Here is a 21,537-nt window from a genome sequence, read left to right as displayed (position 1 = left end):
GTCCCAGTGAGATTGGAACACTTTTGTAGCTCTGGCTTCCTGGAGAAGGCAATGGCACCCCACTCCAGTACTCTTGCCTGGAGAATCCCATGGATAGAGAAGCCTGGTAGGCTACAGTTCACGGGATCGCAAAGAGTCGGACACAACTGAGCGACTTGACTTCACTTAGGACTGTTCCAGTCTAGCTGTGAGTTCTCTCCTGTTAAAAACAAAAGCATCCAGGTTGGGGGTGGGGAGGGAGGGATGGACATGTACACATTACTGTGTGGATTACCAGCAAGGACCTAATGTGTAGCACATGAAACTCTGTTCAGTGTTGTGGAGCAGCCTAAATGGGAGGGGAGTTTGGGGGAGATCGGATACATGTATAGGTACGGCGGAGTCCCTCTCACCTGAAACTATTACAGCATTGCTAATCAGCTATACCCCCAACACAAAATAAAAAGTTTAAAAAAAATCTAGAAAATAACTTGTAGAGAAACTTCACCGGCCTTTTATTATAAGTGTTATGAGGTAATTCCTGGCAAGAAAATGCTGTCACTTAGGCAAAGCTTCCTTGCTCTGCCTGTTTTCATGCTTTCAATAACGTCCTGAGACCTTATGACTTACTGTTATCAAATACCTTCATTTTAATCTTCAAAATGTCACTTATTTGCTGGATAACTATTAGGTGATTTAATCTGTTTATGTAAATCTTGCCCTAAGGCATCCCTTTGGAGAAGGCAATGGCGAGCCACTCCAGTACTCTTGCCTAGAAAATCCCATGGATGGAGGAGCCTTGTTGGCTGCAGTCCGTGGGGTCGCTAGGGGTCGGACACGACTGAGCGACTTCACTTTCTCTTTTCACTTTCACACATTGGAGAAGGAAATGGCAACCCACTCCAGTGTTCTTGCCTGGAGAATAACCCTGGTTTTGACTTCTGTTTTTATTCAAAATTCAAAGTCACACGGAAAATAAGGGGAAAAGTTAGAAAGCTTGCCCCAAAGGCATCCCTTTAGTATATTAATGGATGATATTTAATGTTCTTTAACCTGGTAAATCAGTAGCACAGTGATGTAGGTAACTTTCCATGACATGGATTAGAAAATTACATAAGAAGTAATAGAAAGTCTAGACAAGGTGAATTGGTGAATTCACTTTCTCATAGAACCTAATTCTTCCTTGTTTTCTTGTTCTTTGTGTAGAGAGGAGCAAGCAAAAATGTGAGTTAACTTACATCATTCAGAGAAGTACAGTCTTACATTGAACCAGAGCAGGAGGTCCATACTTCCTATTTTGTTACTATTATTATTTTTCTATTTTTTGACTGCACTGCCTGGCAGGTGGGATCTTAGTCCCTTCACCAGGCATGGAACCTGGGCCCCCTGCAGTGGATGCGTGGAGTGTTAACCACCTGACCACCAGGGAAGTCCCAGGAGCTCCATAGTTTCTAAGTAAACTATAATCAGAAACAATGATAGCAGATTTGTGATAATGAAGGGTTTATACCAAATGGGTCTTTACTGGTTCTCTGTTGAATTTGTTGAATTATGATGTAATCTTTTTGTGTGTCATTAGAAATCACTAAGTTTAAAAAAAATGTGGGGTATGGAGTGTGCCTTTATTCTCTTGGAATGTATTTAAAATTGAATTTCTGACTGTGGTAAAATAGAGGTTTGTAGCACATCATTGCATTATTTCCCCATGCCCTCCTTTTAACTCTAGTATTGACATGTTCTGGAAGTAGTTGTATTTCTTTCACAGTGTGATACCTTGTGTGGTGTTTCACGTCTGGCATATACCATATTATTTACCTGAAACTGTTGAACTGAGTATTAGACCTCCTGCCAGTTGAGTGATGAGGGTTCAAGAATGAATGGGAGTTCTTGGTCTGATGGGCAGCTCTTTTAAGTTGTGTATGTTGAGATAGAACATTCACTCTTCCCAAGTGTGCAGTTTGATGAGTTTTGACAAATGTATAGTTATGTAATCACTATCACAGTCAGGTTAGAGACCATTTCCATTGCCCAAAAAGCTGCCCTGTGTTTCTTTACAATTCCCCTCTCCCTTCCCCCAGCTGTTGGCAACTATGGATCTGTTACTTGTCTCTCAAGTTTCTCCTTTTCTAAAACGTTACTTGAATGGCATCAAAGAGTGTATTATCTTGTGTCTAGCATCTTTAGTTTAGCATAATATTTTTGAGATTTATTTGTTTGTGTGTGTGTATCAGTAGTTCATTCCTTTTTATTGCTGAGTAGTAAGTAGTTCATTGTTTGGGTGTGTAACAGTTATTTTTTTTAATCTGTTCACCAGTTGATGGACAATTTAGGCTGATATGACAGTTAGCTTTGTCTTTATATTTTGTAAAAATATTCCATTTTGCTTACCCCAGGAATCTTATTTAAATTTTAAATAATTATATATAATTGTGTAAAGAATGTTGCTTATAAGTCAAGAATAATAAAAGGCAGATAATTTGCAAAAAGAAAATTCTCTTCATCTTGGTACACTACTGTATTTTCATTTATTTGATTTCCAGATTTGAATATCCACCTTTAGCTGGTAGACTGTTATCTTTTAAAACTTAAAAGGATAAAAAAAAAAAAAAGCTTCTAAAGGACTGGTCAAACAGTTGGACCTAATGAGGATATTGAGGCTCAAAAAGGTGACAGGAGCTGCTTGCAACTATTGACTTTAGCAGCAGAGCACCTACTAGGCCTCAGATCTCCATCCCAGTCCTCTCTGCTTTTTTGTGTATCGGGCTGTTTCTCTAAATTTTATGAAGTAATTATTAAACTCGGGAGATGCAGTTGTACCAATACATAGAGTATAATTTAAAGTAGACTTTTAAAAATATTTTTCTATGGAAAGCAAATAAAGAGAATTTAATAGGTATTTATCAATGGTTCTCAACTGGGGACAAGTTTGGCCCCCAGTGGACATTGGACAGTGTTGGTTTTGGACAGTGTTGGTTTTGGTTGTCACAATGGAAGAGGGTTGCTACTGACCAGGAATGCACCTAAACATTTTATAGTACATAGCACAGTGCCCCTTACCCCCTCAACAAAGAAATAGCCAAAATGTCCATAGAGCCAGAGTTCTCAAACCCTGATATATAGTTAGCTCCCCCCCATTCCTATGTACTCAGCAGCTCAGTGACCAGACTAATTTTATATGTTCTGTCCCTAAGAGTCAAGCTCAATACATATCATTTCATCTCTAAAGCTTTTAGAAGAGATAAAGCTTCTTTAAAAAAATGTAGTCTTAATCCTTTGTCATAATTTTTTAATATCAAATATCCAGTTAGCAGTGTTCAAGTTTCCTCAGTTGTCTTTTTTTTTTTTAAAACACTTTGTTTAAATTAGAATCTCTGTTGGGTCCACATATTATAGATGGCTGACATGTGAAGCAAGATGCTTCTTTTTAAAGGCAGCAAAAAGTTTGCATTTTAGTTTATGTTCTGCAGTTGATTTGCATAGAGGTCATGAACAAATTATGTTTGTACTACTGGTAAATTTGAAATGTATTTTCCGCTTACATTTCAAAGCATATGACACTTCGTAAGTAAGCCTGGGTTACTTGCCAAAGTACAGAGGTCTTGGAGTACTTTGTCAGTTAAACAGCTCCTGGTGTGTGTGCACATTGTGTCCTTCCTTATTGCATTATTTATTAATGCAAACAGTCATCAGAATTTCTTATCTCTGTGAAATAATAAACTGTTGTTATTGTCTAGCCAGCCACTGGCTGTTTGACTATTACCCTGCTCAGACCTGAGTGCCTACTTTGTGTGTGGCACTGCGCTAGGCTCCATGAAGGATATACCTAGGAACTGTATCACTCCTCTGCCTTTGGGCTCCCAGTCCCTGCAGAACATGGCACCCCGAGCTCTGTGAAACTCGCCTGCTAACTCTCAAACTGGAGCAAACACCGCCTGGAGGGCTTATGGAAGCTCTGATGTCTGGGCTTCACCCCCAGACTTTGATTCTAGCTTTGGGGTCCTAGAGTTTGCATTTCTAAGAGATCTAGGTACCACACTTTAAAGAATTGCTGTGTTAGTATTCAGTGAAGGCTTGCTGACTAAATTATGTTCCTTTAGATTGTATTGTGACTAAAGAAGAGATTTCGGTGGTTTCAGTAGTATTTTCAGGTTCCTTGAGCTTTAAAATTGGTTCTTTGTTGAAAGTGAGATTATTGAGAATAAAAAGTTACTGGTTGTTGATTACTAACTGTATCAGGCAACACTACTACTAAATACTTTATACAATATTTAATTTAAAACATGTAGTGTAATTTCATTTAATCTGCTTAACTTCCAAGCACAACTGTCTATTGAATCAAGCTGTTTGGGCCTTAAAAAAAAAGGTTGATCTCTGAAGAATTAATATTTTTTATTGGGTCAAAGTGTTTGGGAAAAGATCTTATTCAATTTGAGAGTTGTTTTCATTTCTTTTCTATGTAAATTAGGTGAAGGTGGAAATTTTCAATGAGTAGAATATTTGCCGTTTAGATTGTGTGTGTAGGCTTGGTTGTGTCTGACTTCTTTGCAACCCCATGGGCTGTAGCCTTCCAGACTCCTCTGTGGAATTCTCTAGGCAAGAACACTGGAGTGGCTTGCCATTTCCAACTCCAGGGGATCTTCCTGACCCAGGGATAGGACCTACATCTCCTGTGTCTCCTGCAGTGGCAGGTGGGTTCTTTGCCACTGCTCCATCTGGGACACCCCTTTGATTGTGTAGTGCATGATTATTTGTATTGTAATTACTTTTAAGAGATTCATACACAGTTTAATATGAATTAATAGTACCTGTTACCTTTAACTTCAAAGAGGATTGCTCTGGATTCTAAAACATGGCTAGATTTTATTCCTGGAATTTGTTTCCAAGCTGGAAGTAAGAGTCAAGGAGTATAGCCACTTCTGATCACCACGGGGAAGATTAAAGTCTAAATTCACTTGTCTCCCATCCATTTTAAACTTTCAAAATAATGAGAAAACAGATCTCTTCCTTGGGAGTCTCCCAGCTTTGATGTTGTCTTACACAGGAATTTAAAGAACATGCTTGGAATTGGTCTACAAGTAGTCACAGAGGGTTTGTACTGACCCACATGCACCTGCCTGACAGTAATTGAGAGGGCAGTTGGCGGCACTGGAAGAAAATGACTTTTTTGAGGCGAGTCCAGCTTTTTCTTCAAACTAGATTCTTTAGCACTGCCCTTAGGTCCCCTGCGCTGCTTGGCTATGGTTGGTTAGTCTTACACAATCTTGTATGGACTAGATAAGGCGTTGTTTCTACCTTATTGTATCTGGGTTACCTGGGATCTTGGTGTTCAGAGCTGAAGCTTGAACAAAGCTTAAGATGTTTTGTTTGTATTTTTCACTAATAGGCAGTTGCTTGGGGGGTGGAGGTTAATATTTTGGGATTTGTATTGCATTCGCCTAGTCATGTCTTTGACTCTTTGTGACTCCGTGGACTGAGCATACCAAGCCTCCCTATCCCTCACCATCTCCCAGAGTTTGCCCAAGTTCATGTTCGTTGTATCGGTGAAGCCGTTCAGCCTTCTGATCCTTTGACGCCCTCTTCTCCTCCTGCCCTCAGTTTTCCCCAGCATCAGGGACTTCTCCAGTGAGTCGTCTGTTTACATCATATGGCAAAAATACTGGAACTTCAGCATTAGTCCTTCCAGTGAATATTTAGGGTTGATCTCCCTTAAGATTGACTGGTTTGATCTCCTTGCTGTCCAAGGGACTTTCAGGAGTCTTCTCCAGCACCACAGTTTGAAGGCATCCATTCTTTGGCGTTCTGCCTTCTTTATGGTACAGCTCTCACAACTGCACATGACCATTAGGACATTTTATATGAAAATCGATTTTGGGAGAGTTTCATATGAAGTTTGAGTACGCTGAACTCAAGGGTCTTATTCTAGAATTTCCTATAGCCCCATTCTTTTTGTAGTCAGTACCTTTATGACTTCATTGACCACAGTAGCAGATGAAAATGAGAATCCCAGAGAGGAGTAAACGTAGAACAATTTCCTTACACAGCCTTCTGTCCTCAGCCTTACTGTTCTTTTTCCGGAAGTATCCTTTCAGCTGGACAGCCAGCTTTGATTGTTGACGGCACAGGAGGCGTTTTCGGTGGCACTGCGTCCACATGCTGTTTCCACCTCTTTCCGTGTTTTCCTTCCCTTGCATAGCCCTTGCCTGTCCCTGACTTGCCTTGGTATTCGTAGGCATGTGTTAGCTCCACTAGTGGAATGGACCAAAGGAGCTTATGTAGTTTTTTTCTTAAAAGAAAATTGCCTTCTAGACATTAAAGATTTTCAGTGATAAAGAACTTTCGACATACCATGGCAATGTATTCTATTTTCTGTTTCTGTTAACTTAGGTCAGGTGCTTAACATTTATTTCCTGCTTATTATGTAGTTATCCTACTTATTATTGCTGTGGAACTAGCCATTCCACAACTTAGTAGTGTAAAACAACAACTGTTTCATTATACTCATAGATTTTGTGTGAGTAGTGTAATTCAAATGGGAATTACTTATATCTGGGACTTCACTTGGGATATCATGAAAGGCTTGGGGATTTGAACAGCTGGGTTGAAAGATGCATATTCTAAGTGAAAATGAAAGTTGCTGAGTTGTGGCTGACTCTCTGCAACCCCGTGGACTATATACAGCCCATGGAACTCTCCAGGCCAGAATGCTGGAGTGGGTAGCTGTTCTCTTCTCCAGGAGAATCTTCCCAACCCAGGGATCGAACGCAGGTCTCCTGCATTGCAGGCAGATTATTTACAAGTTAAGACCACTTCTTAATCTGGCACATTGACAGGTATTGTCAAAAGGCTGCGTGGGCCTCTCCAGCCTGGAGACCTCAGTGTGATCGCACACTAGGTGGCTTGATATTTCAGCAAACAAGACAGAGCTGCTTGCCTTTTATGGCCTATCCTCAGAAGTCACATAGTATCAGTTCTTAAAATGTTAAAGCAATCATGGGCACCCAGATTCAAGTGGAAGGGACATAGCCCTTTCCTTGTAATGGGAGTCAGAGACTTTGGGGTCATGTTTTCCAGCCACTGTAATGGTAATTCTTCGAGTTTATAATCTGACCTAGCATTTTTTGTGTGACCTTGGACAAGTTATTTAGCTTCTTCCTGTCTCATCTATAAAATGAGATTTTACCTTATCTATAAAATGGGATTGGTGGTAGTAATCACTTCATGGGGCTGTTATAAGATAATACATGCCATGGCCTCCCTTACCTCTCTGTTTTCACCTCCTGCCTCGTCTCACTCACTGCATCCGTAGACCCGGGGATCTTCTTGCTGTTCTTTGACTACACCAGGGACACTCCAGCCTCAGTGCCTTGGCACTGGCTCTTCTCTCTGTCCGAACACTTTTCTTCCACTTACCCACGTGGCTAATTCTCTCACCTTCTCCTGTTTTCAAGCATTACCTCAGTGAGGCTTGCTTTAACAATTGATGGCCTTCCCAACCTCCCAACCCTGATGTAGTATTTTTTTTTTAATCCCCATTGCGTTGTTACCTTTAATGTAGTATATAGTTTATATATTTCTTAGGTTTATTGTGTTTTGTTGATTTCCTCTGGCATACTGAACATTCCATGAGAGCAGGAATATTTGTTTTGTTTATTGATACTATTTCAAATACCTAGAACATGCTGGTCATTTATTATAGGTGATCAGTAAATAAATAGTGGTTGAATTAGTGATTAAATGGGACAGTATGGGTAAAACATTTAGAATGATGCCTGACACATAATAAGTAATAAATAAATGCTGCTGCTGCTAAGTCACTTCAGTCGTGTCCGACTCTGTGTGACCCCATAGATGGAAGCCCACCAGGCTCCCCCATCCCTGGGATTCTCCAGGCAAGAACACTGGAGTGGGTTGCCATTTCCTTCTCCAATGCTAGCCATCATTAATGCTTGTTTATTGGTCTTTTCATCTCATCTCTATGTTGTCATTTCTTTCATCTCTCATGACCTGTGTCTTCAGCCTCTTCTTTCTGTAGTTCCAATGAATTCATCTTCTTTCTTCTTTTTTAAAACTTCAGATAGCTTTTTGAAAGGGAGGCTTAATGGAAACAGTCTGGGCTTGGAAGTCAGAGGTAAAGATGGGAGCCTAAGACCATGGTTGAGGGAGAGATTCTGAAGACACTTCTGATGTAGAGTGGACCAGATGTGGAGCCAAAAAGAAGGAGCAGCAAAACATGAGAGAAATTTGGATTTGGAGTCAGAGGCTTGCGTTTGAACCTGGTCTTCCAATACTGATACAAGTAATTTGACCACGGGCAAGTTAATTACTTGTCTGTGCCTCATTTCGGAGAAGGCAATGGCAAGCCACTCCAGTACTCTTGCCTAGAAAATCCCATGGATGGAGGAGCCTGGTAGGCTGCAGTCCATAGGGTCGCTAAGGGTTGGACACGACTGGGCGATTTCACTTTCACTTTTCACTTTCACACATTGGAGAAGAAAATGGCAACCCACTCCAGTGTTCTTGCCTGGAGAATCCCAGGGACTGGGGAGCCTGGTGGGCTTCCGTCTATGGGGTCACACAGAGTCGGACGCGACTGAAGTGACTTAGCAGCAGCAGCAGCAGTGCCTCATTTAAAATTTTTTAATATAATTAAAACCTTATTGATATAATTGACATGTAGCATCATATTAGTTTCAGGTGTACAACATAATGGTTTGATATTTGTATATGTTGTGAAATGATCACAACGAGTCTAGTTAATATTCATCACAACATATAATTAAGGGTTTTTTTTCTGTTCACCAGAGTTTTAAAATCTACTCTCTTAGCTACTTTCAAATATATAATTTAGTATTATGTATTCAATATTATATAATCAGCATGCTATTCATTACATCTCTTTATTTAACAGAAGAGAGTAACATCATCTGTTAGGGTTGTTGTGATTGAAGAAGCTAACACCAAAAAGTGCTTGGTCCAGTCTGCCCCACGTGATGAGGATTCTGAATGCAATTGCCAAACTCCCTCTTCTTTTGTAGTGTTGTTCTAGAAAACTGGGTAATCTAAAGTCTGGTTTATTATTCAGAGTTACTGACCCTCCTTTCTAGTTTTGTTTTTTCTAACTGTTCACCTATTCTCCTTGACTATTCACCCAGCAGTTTCACACCTGCTGGTTGCCAGGTCCTGTGTTCTAAGAATAGAGAGAGAATTCTTACCATCAAGGAGCTCTTAGTCAAGTACTTCAGTGTAGAAATTAACTAAAGCAAGGGGATACAAGACAGAAGTGCCAGCCTAGTCAAGAACAGGAAGAGAAATTTCCAGGAGTCATGATGTCAAGGAATTAAGCCAATTTTTTTTCAGTGTTAGAGGTGTGTGAAAGAATTGTGAGAGGTGAAATTGGCTAGACCTTTAGGTTAAGGGATGTCTCTCCCGGCACCCTCCAAGCTTTTTAAGCTTTCCTTGTGCTCATGTCTTGCTTGAAATGGCCTTCATCTTCCTTTAAAACTCTGCTACTTGTCTTTCAAAGACTCCATCCCCTTTTTTTTTCTTCGTCTTGGACACCTATTTTTCCTTCATCTTGCCCGAATGTGGTCATGTTGTCTGAGTGCTTAGAGCTGCATTGTCCAGCACAGTAGCTACCAGCTATGTGTGGCTACTGAGCCCTTGAAATGTGACTGGTCTGAGTTAAGATGCCTTGTGAATATAAAGTATATTCCAGATTTTAAAGACAATATGAAAAAAGAAATGTAAAATTTTACTCTTTTTATATTCAGTTCAGTTCAGTCGCTCAGTCGTGTCCGACTCTTTGCGACCCCATGAATCACAGCATGCCAGGCCTCCCTGTCCATCACCAACTCTTAGGTGTTGAAATATTTGGGAATATATTTTTAAAAATAAATTAAAGATTGAATAAAATTAATCTGTTGCTTTAATAGAAAGACGAAAACTTCGCACATTTCTCCGAAACCTGTTGGACGGTGCTTGGAGGACTCGCACTCTGGTCTTCTCACGGGCAGCGATTGCCCCTCGTTTCAGTTACTGTTCTCCGCTAGCTCCCCAGCCAAACTGTGTGCACGTGTTCTGTTTGCTTTATTCCTCTGTAGAGCCTGTTATGTAATGAGTGCTTAGCATATAATTAACTGGTCAAAAGCTGCTGAGTCAGTTTTCTTTAGCTGCAGTTTGTGCTTGATTCTTCTGAGGGCAAGTCAAGTAAACTGCTTCTCAGTATGCCTCGTCGTACGGAGCCTCACCTGCTGTGCCAGTGACCAGCGCTGTCCAGTCACTCGGTCCTTGTGTCCTCCTCTCTGCGGCCCCGCAGCCAGGCCTCCCTGTCCACCACCACCTCCTGGGGCTGCTCACACTCACGTCCGTCCAGCTGGTGATCCCATCCACCCATCTCATCTCTGTCATCCCCTTCTCCTCTTGCCTTCAATTTTTCCCAGCACCAGGGTCTTTTCAAATGAGTCACTTCTTCACAACAGCTGGCCCAAATATTGGAGCTTCAGCTTCAGCATCAGTCCTTCCAATGAATATTCAGGACTGATTTCTTTGAGGATTGACTGGTTGGATCTCCTTGCAGTCCAAGGGAGTCTCAAGAGTCTTCTCCAACACCACAGTTCATAAGCATCAGTTCTTCGGTGCTCAGCTTTCTTTATGGTCCACCTCTCACATCCATACTTGATTATTGAAAAAAACCATAGCTTTGACTAAACGGACTTTTGTTGCCAAAGTAATGTCTCTGCTTTTTAATATGTTGTCTAGGTTTGTCATAGCTTTTCTTCCAGGGAGCAAGCGTCTTAATTTCATGGCTGCAGTCACCATCTGCAGTGACTTTGGACCCTAAGAAAATAAAGTCTTTGTCGCTGTTTCCATTGTTTCCCCATCTGTTTGCCACGAAGTGATGGGACTGGATGCCGTGAGCTTTGTCTTTTGAACGTTGAGTTTTCAGCCAGCTTTTTCACTCTCCTCTTTCACTTTGATCAAGAGGTTCTTTGGTTCCTCTTTGCTCTCTGCCATAAGGGGTGGTGTCATCTACGTATTTGAGGTTAATGATATTTCTCCCAACGGTCTTGATTCCACCTTGTGCTTCATCCACTCGGGCATTTCCATGATGTGCTCTGCATATAAGTTAAATAAGCAGGGTGACAGTGTAATTCCCAGTTTGGAACCAGTCTGTTGTTCCATGTCCAGTTCTAACTGTTGCTTCTTGACCTGCATACAGATTTCTCAGGAGTCAGGTCAGGTGGTCTGGTATTCCCATCTCTTTAAGAATTTTCCAGAGTTTGTTGTGATCCACACAGTCAAAGACTTTGGCACAGTCAATAAAGCAGAAGTAGATGTTTTTCTGGAACTCTCTTGCTTTTTCGATGATCCAGTGAATGTTGACAGTTTGATCTCTGGTTCCTCTTCCTTTTCTAAATCCACCTTGAACACCTGGAACTTCTTGGTACACATACTGTTGAAAGCCTCACTTGGAGAATTTTGAGCATTACTTTGCTAGCATGTGAGATGAGTGCAATTGTGCGGTAGTTTGAGCATTCTTTGGCATTGCCTTTCTTTGAGACTGGAATGAAAACTGACTTTTTCTAGTCCTGTGGTCACTGCTGAGTTTTCCAAATTTGTTGGCACGTTGAGCATCATCTTTTAGGATGTGAAATAGCTCAACTGGAATTCCATCACCTCCACTAGCTTTGTTTGCAGTGATGCTTCCTAAGGTCTGCTTGACTTCAGACTCCAGGATGTCTGGCTCTAGGTGAGTGATCACATCATCATGGTTATCTGGGTCATTTAAGATATTTTTTGTGTAGTTCTTCTGTGTATTCGTGCCACCTTTTTTAAAAAATACCTTCTGCCTCTGTTAGATCCTAATACCAGTAATAAGCATTTTATTACAAATGAAACCCAGGTGGCTGAATTTATGCCTATGAACAATAATAGTTCCCCTTCCCTATTATTCGTATTCTTGGAAACATTTTCATAAACTCAGCTGCAGAAGTCACATCTTGATGAGTGTGAGGCCGTTCTTTTTATTCCTGTTAATCCCTTTATATCATGTCCCTTATCTTCCCAAAATGTTAGTGTTCTTATATGTGTTCTTAAACGTGTGTATTTTGTGCTTTGTGTAAATATTCCAGTCTCACCTATGCATTAAACCTGTTGCCTCTAACTGTAGGATAGCACTTCTGTGGTTTGAGTCTACCACATTTTACCTACTTGCCGGGGTAGACTGTCTGCTGCATACACACACACACACATAATGCAGTGATGAATATCTTCATACATGTCTCCTTGTGGAGCCGTGTGAGAAAAGCTTGCAGATGTGTAGCTAGGAGTGGCTGTACTGGGTGGCAGGCGATGTCAGGCTCCTCCAGGTTGCTCTTCTGGTGCTCTGTCCACCCATACTCCCACTAGCAGTGCCCAGGGGTTTTTGTAATGCTGGTTCCTCCATCGGTAGAATTCTCCAGTTTTCTAATTTTTTTTTTTTTGCCAGCACTAAGTATAATGTGATACTTCATTGTTAACTTGTATTTCTTTATGATTTTTAGTACATCTATATAGTCCTTGGCTTTGGGGGCCTTTTATAAATTGCTGGTTTTTTCTCTGTCTCTTTTCTACTTGATTATTTTTTTCTTGTTGATTCTTATCTTTGATTTTCTAGGTGTTAATCCGATGTAGGTTTTAGACATGGCGTGTATCTTCTGTCATCTTCCTAGAATTCCCTTTGGACAGAAGCTCTTAATTTTGATGTAACTCACATAAATGTTTGCCTTAAGTTTGTGCATTTGAGGTTTTGCTTAAATATCTGTCTCACAAGGATATTTTTCTTAAATTTCATTTTATATTTCACATGTGGGTTTTTTTAGTCCCTTTAGATTAAAAGGGAACCTCCCTTCTGCATGTGGGCTTCGATAGGGGTCTAGTTTTATTTTTCTCTCTAGACTGATCCAGTGAGCCAGTTTTCCTCCGGCCGTCCACTCAGTAGTCTGTCCTTTTCCCACTGGTGTAAAGGGTTGCTTTCATTATCTCTTATGTTCCCAAGTGGCTTTTATCTTTGTGTTTTGTTGCATTGTCTATTTTTCTGTTGTGCCAATACCCTACAGGTTTTCTTTTCTTTAAAAATTACTATGGCTTTATAGAATGTTGTAATCTTTGTATCTTTATATGTATATGCCTATCAAACTTTTTATGTTAAAATAAATTTAGACTTAAAATTGTAACATTAGTACAGAGTACATGTATACTTTTCACTCAGTTTCCCCGGATGTTAAACACTTAGATAGCAGTGAACCAGTGAAGTTGCTCAGTCGTTTCCGACTCTTTGTGATCCCATGGACTGTAGCCTACCAGGCTCCTCCATCCATGGAATTTTCCAGGCAAGAGTACTGGAGTGGGTTGCCATTTCCTTCTCCAGGGATCGAACCCAGGTCTCCTGCATTCCAGGCAGATGCTTTACCGTCTGAGCCACCAGGGAAGCCCAAACTATGGTACAGTTCTGAAAACTAGAAAATTAACACTGGTCCAACGCTGTTAACAAGGGCTGTAGAACTTACTTGAATTGTCACCTGCTTTTCTTCAGGATTCTTTCTCTGTTTCAAGATCCAGTCAAAGATCCCACAATTTACGTTTATCTGATGTTTTTTCTCAGAAAGAATTAGATTACGGTTTTATCCTTTTGGCAAGAACGCCACAGAGAAGATGTTGTATCACTCTTAGTACTTGCTTTTGAGGGTATAGTGTGATGCAGGTATGTCTTGTTACTGGTTTTAACCTTGATCACTTTTTATTTCTGAGCTTTATTTCACTCTTTTTCAAGACTGACCTGGTACCCATGAAATATTTGTCCATGTACACTTTAAAGTAAGTTTAAAATTACTCATAAACTACTGGCTGGAAATGTTAATTGAGATTGCCTTGAACTTACAGATAAATTTGGGTAGATTGTATAATATTATCTGTTCAAGAGTATGGAATTCCCATTTTACAGTATTTAGAGTATCTTTTATGTCTTTTATTAAAAATTTAAGGCTTTGTCCAGGGAGCGCTTGCATAGTCTTAAGTTAATTTCTACATACTTTTTAGTTTTTATTGTTATTATGAAGGTTATTTTTTAGTTAAATTTTGTGGTAGGTTACTACTCATGTAGGGAACTTTTGTTATTGGTTGATCTTGCACCTTGGTAAGCTCTTTCTTGAGTTCCAGTGCTATTTCCAACTCTTTTGGTTTGCAGGTAGTCTATATCATCTACAAATAATGACTTTTTTTTCTCTCTTTTTCAGATTCTTATAAATTTTTCCTTAAAGTATTAGCCATGAGCTCCAATTTTTTGTCAAATAACAGTAGTGATAATAGGCAGCTTTGTCTTGTTTCTGATCTTAAGAAAATAATTCTAAATTTCTCTGTTTAGGACTTCCCTGGTGGTCCAGTGGTTAAGAATCCGCCTGCCAATGCAGGGGACACGGATTTGACCCCTGGTCTGGGAAGATTCCACCTGCCATGGGGCAGCTAAGTCCATGCACCACAACTGCTGAGCTGTCATGCTGTCGAGCCTGTGCTCCGCAACAAGAGAAGCCACTTCAGTGAGAAGCCCATGCGCCACAACTAGAGGGTTAGCCCCAGCTCTCCACGATTAGAGAAAGCCCATACACAGCAGTGAAGACCCAGTGCAGCCAAAAAATAAAATAAAGTCTCTCTGTTTAGTGTAATGTTTGTTAAAGGGTTTTTGGTCTATGATTTTTGTCAGATTGAGAAAGTTCTGTTCTATTCCCAGTTTGCTAAATTTTTTAAAACAAGTTTTTCAGTCTTGTTTTTCAGGTATCCTTCAGTGAATGAAATAACTTCTCAGGTTCTTTCAAAAGTAAATTTTGACTTTGTGAATATCTCTGAAGTACAAAATACTTGAGGAACAGCTTTTTACTGTCATAGTTTGGCTTTGTAGATCCTCCCTCCCACTTCTGAAAATCCTGCCCATGTATTAATGAGGTGGCTTGTTATTTTAAGGATTAGAAAGGATGTGTGGGCACACATATTTTATAGAAGAGGCCAAGCTCTGTTCAGGAAAAGTTAGGATATAGCATAAAGTTGTTGTTGTAAACATTTAAACCTGATTTCTTAAGTAGGCCTGTCAAATTTCAGGTTGGTGGTTTAGCAGGTAGATCCAAGGGCAAACCTGGAATCACACGGTTTAAAAAATCATATAATTAAAAAAAATTTTTTTTAGTGTGTATGTGTCTAAGGTATATTCTCATTTGTGTCATCATACACACAATAATTTGTATTCTGTCGCTCTTTTTTCCCCTCTAGGTTTTCTTTTTTTTTTAATTAAATTTTTATTGGAGTATAGTTGATTAACAGTGTTGTGTTTCTACTGTACAGCAGAGTGAATCAGTTATACATACATCCATTCTTTTTTTGATTTATTCCCATGTAGATCATTACAGAGTTTTGAATAGTTTCCTGTGCTATACTCTAGGTTCTTACTAGTTACCTGTTTTGCTATAGTTGTGTGTATATGTCAATCCCAATCTCCTCGTTTGTCCCCCCACCCACCTTCTTCTTCTGGTAACCATAAATTTGTTTTCTACACGTGTGACTCTGTTTCTTTTTGGTAAATAGGTTCATTTTTACCATTTTTTTTAGATTCCACATACAAGTGATAGCACATGATAACTTATCATTCTGTCTGACCTACTTTACTCAGTATGATAATCTCTAGGTCCATCCATGTTGCTGCATATGGCATTGTTTCATTCTTTTTTTTTAAATACTGCATTATGGGGCTTCCCAGTGGCGTGGTGATCAAGAATCAACCTGCCAATGCAGGAGACGCAAGAGACACAGGTTTGATGCCTGGGTTCTGTAGAGTAGGAAATGGCAACCTGCTCCAGTATTTTTTTTTTCTTTGTGTTTTATATTGGTGTATAGTTGATAACAACGTTGTGATAGTCTCAGGTGGATAGCAAAGGGACTCAGCCATTAATATACATGTATCTATTCCCCCTCCAAACTCCCCTCCCATCTAAGCTGCCACACCACGTTGAGCAGAGTTCCCTGTGCTATACGTAAGTCCTTGTTGGTTATCCTTTTTTTTTTTTAAATTAAATGTCCACTTTTAAATGATAGGTGTATCTAAGAAGCCATAACAAGGAAAATTAGAAAATGTTTGTAACAGAGTAAAAATGAGAAGAGAATTTACCAGAATTTGTTGCATGCAGCTGAAACTGCTTAATGCAGTTAAGTACAACAGGGAATCTTGAATAAGGTATGAAAACAAGTAATGGATACTAGCATAAAATTTTGTAAAATTTGAACAAAATCTATTCTTTAGTTAATACAATATCATGTTAATTTCCTGTTTTTTCTTTTTAACAACATAGTATTTCTTTATATTCTCAGAATTGGATTAAAAGTTTTAAACCTCAATTCAAATTTTATTTTTTAAGTCACTAAGATAATAAACTTTCTAGACTTTTAGTAGTAACCACTTCAGTATTCCTGCTTAGAAAATTATGTGGATAGAGGAGCCTGGTGGGCTACAGTCCATGGGGTTGCAGAGAGTCAGACAGACTGAGCAACTGAACACACACACACACACACACACACACTGTTCCATTTTATATATGTGTTTTGTTGGTGGACATTTAGGTGGCTTCCGTGCTGCAGTGAACATTGGGGTTTTTTGATGATAACCATTCTGATTGGTGTGAGGTGATACCTCTTTGTAGTTTCTGTAGCTATTCTACATGTAGACACATTTTTAAAGAAGAACTAATATGTATAACAAAATGGAGTGCATTTCTCATTTACTCTTTTTATTGCTTCTTTCTTCAGTGTTGATATGGCACCTGGGACAGTTCAGTAGTGCTTTGGCTAGAAGTAACCAACTTATACCGTGGCTTAACCAAATAAGGGTTTATTTGTCTCACAAAGCAAGTCTAGACAGCCTCTAGCTTTGGTTCAACAGTTCAATATTGGAGTTGATGGTTTTTAAAAATATTTTTGTCTTTTCTCTCATGTTTGAGACCTGCAGCTACAGGGTAACTTGCAGAGCTGTAGCTCTTGTGGTTGCATTCAGGGCAGCAGAAGGAAGGAAGAGGCCATATTAGTTAGTGTACCTGTCTGCCTTTATGAGAAACAAAATTTTTCCAGGACCACCCAGTAGACTTTCACTATGAGAACTGACCTGAACCGAGCCATGCGCTACCTCCAGCTACAGGGAAGTTTGGGAAAACAAGAATTTCACTGGTCATGTTTCCTCCCCAGATTCACATCTGGCTTCTGTTAGATAAGAAGGGAGGTATGGATGTTGAGTAGATAGTAGGTACCTACAGTATTGCTCCATTCCTTAGTAACATTACCTAGCAGCTTAAATATTTTGCATTAGACAGAAATTTTAGTTTGAAAATGAGCACTTTATGAATTTGTTAATACTCTTCTGTCTTTGCCTTGATTCTGCATAATTTTTAGTAGCACTGCCAATGTTCTAGTTTTCTTGGTGGATAAAGTGGTTCAGCTCAATTCCTTGAGAGAGAGAAAGATCTGGACTCTTTTACTCTTTAATAAAGATTAAATTAAACAGCTTTGAGTGCCTGTTGGGTTTTTAGTGCTTCCACAAAAAGTGGCTACTATTATATCACTTTTTGTTGTCACCTTAGGGAGAAAAAAATTTATGGATAAATTGGCTAATAGTACAAGAATTTAGTTATTTGCTAAAATGCTAGGAAATTTTTTTCTTATTTGGGGCTACTGATGGATGCATAGGGAAGATGGAAGCCAAGCAGAATCAAAATGCAGTTTAATTTGCTTCTGTTCTGGGAGAATTTTTTAGATAAACACCTTAGATTTTAAAATTTAAGGAGTTTATCAAACTAAATATTCTGAATTTAACTCTATTGGAACTTAGCAAACATCAGCTATTTCAATCTGTTATATGAGTTTATACTCGTGGGAGAATACAGGTTTCTTTTTGGGTTTGTATTATTGTTTATTTGCACGAGGGTGTATTACATAGGCTAGGTTATGCTATGGTAACATACATGACCAAAATCTTAGTGGCTTAACATTGACTCCATGAAGCCTGATCTCCATTTCCAGGCTGTTTGGTCCTGTGACCCTCACTCTTTGGACAGTATTCTAAATTCAGGAGAACAGAAGAACACAGGGCTAGAGTCAAGCACTGTCAATAAATACTTCAGCATGAAAATGACATATTCACTTTCATTCATATCTCATTGGCCAAACTTGGGCAAATGACTGTGTGGAACCTCCAGTTCAGTGCCTTTCTCTAGGAAGTCAGTGTAATGTGGTGGATAAATGTCTGCAACAAAGTAGCAAGGTAGAGAGAGATCCAAGCACAGTGGTTGGGAAAAGGCAGCTCTGCTGGGATGCAGGGAGAGCCAGGGGAGATTGCTTCAAGATGGCGACAGATGACTCAAGCATGCGGGAATGAGTAGGATTTCCTTAGGTTTGAATGGGAGAAAGGGCACTCAGACTGAGGGAGGATCACGCTAGAGAATGGTGGGTGATGTAGTGGCCGAGGAGTAATGACTTCGATCACAGAGGACCTTGACTTCATTTAATATTCGTGCAGCAACAGTGTATTGCACAGCCACCATGGTAGGCACTGCTACAGTTTCTGGGAGTATCTGATAGTGAACAAAACAGACAGAAATCTCTGTTCTCCTGTAGGGTACATACTGGTGGATGTAGTGCTGAGGAGTCAGTTTAAGGGTGGTTGTTTGTGTTTTGTATTTTAATGTTTTGGCCTTGCTTTGCACAGCATGTGGGATCTTAGTTCTCTGACCAGGAATGGATCTAGGCCCCCTGCCATGGAAGCGCAGAGTCTTAACCACTGGACCGCCTGAGAAGTCTCAGGAGTTATTTTTTTATTATAAGTAGATTGGAGAGTAAGCAAAAGTATAAACTTCATGCCTATGAATTTTAAGGTTCTTCTAATATTTCTATTTTACATGTAGTAGAAGACAGTTAATTTGTGCAAAAATTAATATTTTGTCTACTTAACTGTGCCGCACTCCAGAAAATTAATTTTCTGTAAACTAATTAATACATGAAGGGTTGAATTTATGAACATATAAATTTAAAATGTATGTTTGCATTTAAAAAGTTTTATAACCAAAATTTTGTATAGTAGTTTAGTTTTAATAACTGTTTTTATTGCATGAATAGTAAAAACCACTTGACATACACCTCATGGTTACAGGGACTTTGTTTTATGTACTGCTGGGTTTCTGACACTCAGAACAGTGCCCAGCTCATAATTATATAAAATCTATTATACATTATCATTCAATAAATATTTGAATAGAAGAAAGAAATTTGGGAGATACAAATTTCTTGTAATTTAACCATCTGAATGCTACAGTGATTAGTGTTTTTATATCATTTATTTAGTCATTCCAATATTTATTAAGGCTTCCCTGTGGCTCAGTTGGTTAAAGAGTCCGCCTGCAGTGCAGGAGACCCAGGTTTGATCCCTGGAGAAGGAGATGGCACACCTCTCTAGTATCCTTTCTTGGAAATCCCATGGACAGAGAAGCCTGGTGGGCTGCTTTCCATGGAGTCACAAAGAGTTGGGCATGACTGAGCAACTAACACTTTTCACTTTCCAATGTTTTTTAAGTACCTGTTATATATGTCAACTACTGTTCTAAGATACAAGGAATAGTAAATTACTGTCCTTGTTTTTATGAAACATGTCTAGTTTGGAAATAAGCATATGTCGACATGTTTACCAAAATTCTTTTAAAATCGTACTTTGTTGTTGCTTGGTCGCTAAGTTGTGTCTCTTTGTGACCCAATGGGCTGCAGCATGCCAGGCTTTGCTGTCCTTCACTTTCTCCCAGAGTTTTCTTTAGACTGATGTCCATTGACTCGGTCATGCCATCCATCCATCTCATCTCCTGCGCCCTTCTTCTCCTGCTCTCAGTCTTTCCCAGAATTAGGGTCTTTTAACCAGTGAGTTGGCTCTTCGCATCAGGTGGCCAAAGCATTGGAGCTTCAGCATCAAGTCCTTCCAATGAATATTCAGGGTTGATTTCCTTTTAAAAAAGAAACCATAGCTTTGACTAGACGGACCTTTGTCAGCAAAGTGATATCTCTGCTTTTTAATATGCTGTGTAGGTTTGTCATAGCTTTTCTTCGAAGAAGCAGACATCTTTTAATTTCATGGTTGCAGTCACCATCTGCAGTGATGTTTGGAGCCCAGGAAAGAAAATCTTTTACTGCTTCCACTTTTTCCCCTTCTATTTGCCATGAAGTGACTGGATGCTGTGATCTTTGTTTTTTGAATGTTGAGTTTTAAACCAGCTTTTTCACTCCTCTTTCACCCTCATAAAGAGGCTCTTTAGTTCCTCTTCACTTTCTGCCATTAGAGTGATATCATCTGCATATCTGAGGTGGTTGTTATTTCTCCCTGCAATCTTGATTCCAACTTGTGATTCATCCAGCCTGGCATTTCGCATGATGTACTCGGCATATAAGTTAAATAAGCAGGGTGACAATATACAGCCTTGACGTAATCCTTGTCATATTCTTTTCCCAATTTTGAACCAGTCGTTTGTTCGTGTAAGGTTTTAAATAGCTCTTGCTTCTTGATCTGCAGGCAGATGCAGATCTGCCCACAATGCGGGAGACCCGGGTTCGATCCCTGGGTAGGGAAGATCCCCTGGAGAAGGAAATGGCACCCCACTCCAGTACTCTTGCTTGGAAAATCCGATGGACGGAGGAGCCTGGTAGGCTGTAGTCCATGGGATCACAAAGAGTCGGATACAACTGAGCGACTTCACTTCACTTCTTGATCTGCATACAGATAGCTTTCTCAGGAGGCAGGTAAGTTAGTCTAGTATTACCAGCTCTTTAAGAATTTTCCACAGTTTATTGTGATCCACACAGTCAGACGCTTTAGCCTAGTCAATGAAGCATAATAGGTGTTTTTCTGGGATTCTCTTGCTTTTTCTGTGATCCAGCAGATGCTGACATTTTACCTCTGGTTCCTCTGCCTTTTCTAAATCCAGCTTGTACACCTGGAAGTTCTCAGTTTACATGCTGTTGAAGCCTAGCTTGAAGGGTTTTGAGCATTACCTTGCTAGCGTGTGAAATGAGTGCAGTTGTACACAATGTACATTCTTTGGCACTGCCCTTCTTTGGGATTGGAATGAAAACTGACCTTTTCCAGTCCTGTGGCCACTGCTGAGTTTTTCAAATTTGCCAACATATTGAGTGCGGCACTTTAACAGCATCCTCTTTGAGGATCTTTCAGTGGCTCAGCTAGAATTCCATCACCTCCACTAGCTTTGTTTGTTGTAATGCTTCCTAAGGCCCATTTAACTTCACACTCCAGGATGTCTGGCTCTAGGTGAGTGATCACACTATCATGGTTATCCCGATCATTAAGACCTTTTTTGTACAGTTCTGTGTATTCTCGCCGCGTCTTCTAAGTCTCCTGCTTCTGTTAGGTCCTTGCCCTTCTGTCCTTTATCGTGCATCCTTGCATGAAATGTTCCCTTGATATCTCCAGTTTTCTTGAAGAGGTTTCTAGTCTTTTCC

General features: G+C 39.8%; 1 protein-coding gene across 6 annotated transcripts in view; it reads left to right on the top strand.

Annotated features, from left to right (window-relative positions):
• Window positions 1-21,537, top strand: part of MARK3 (microtubule affinity regulating kinase 3) — a 102,184-nt gene that overhangs the window by 1,744 nt on the left and 78,903 nt on the right. The gene's annotated exons all lie outside the window — the stretch shown is intronic.

Source organism: Moschus berezovskii, chromosome 21 (assembly GCF_049115385.1).
Source record: "Moschus berezovskii isolate FMDL1 chromosome 21, NW_MosBer_1.0, whole genome shotgun sequence".
Classification (NCBI taxonomy): domain Eukaryota; kingdom Metazoa; phylum Chordata; class Mammalia; order Artiodactyla; family Moschidae; genus Moschus; species Moschus berezovskii.
Note: the sequence above shows the minus strand (reverse complement) of the source record. Positions and strands in the feature narration are given on the sequence as shown.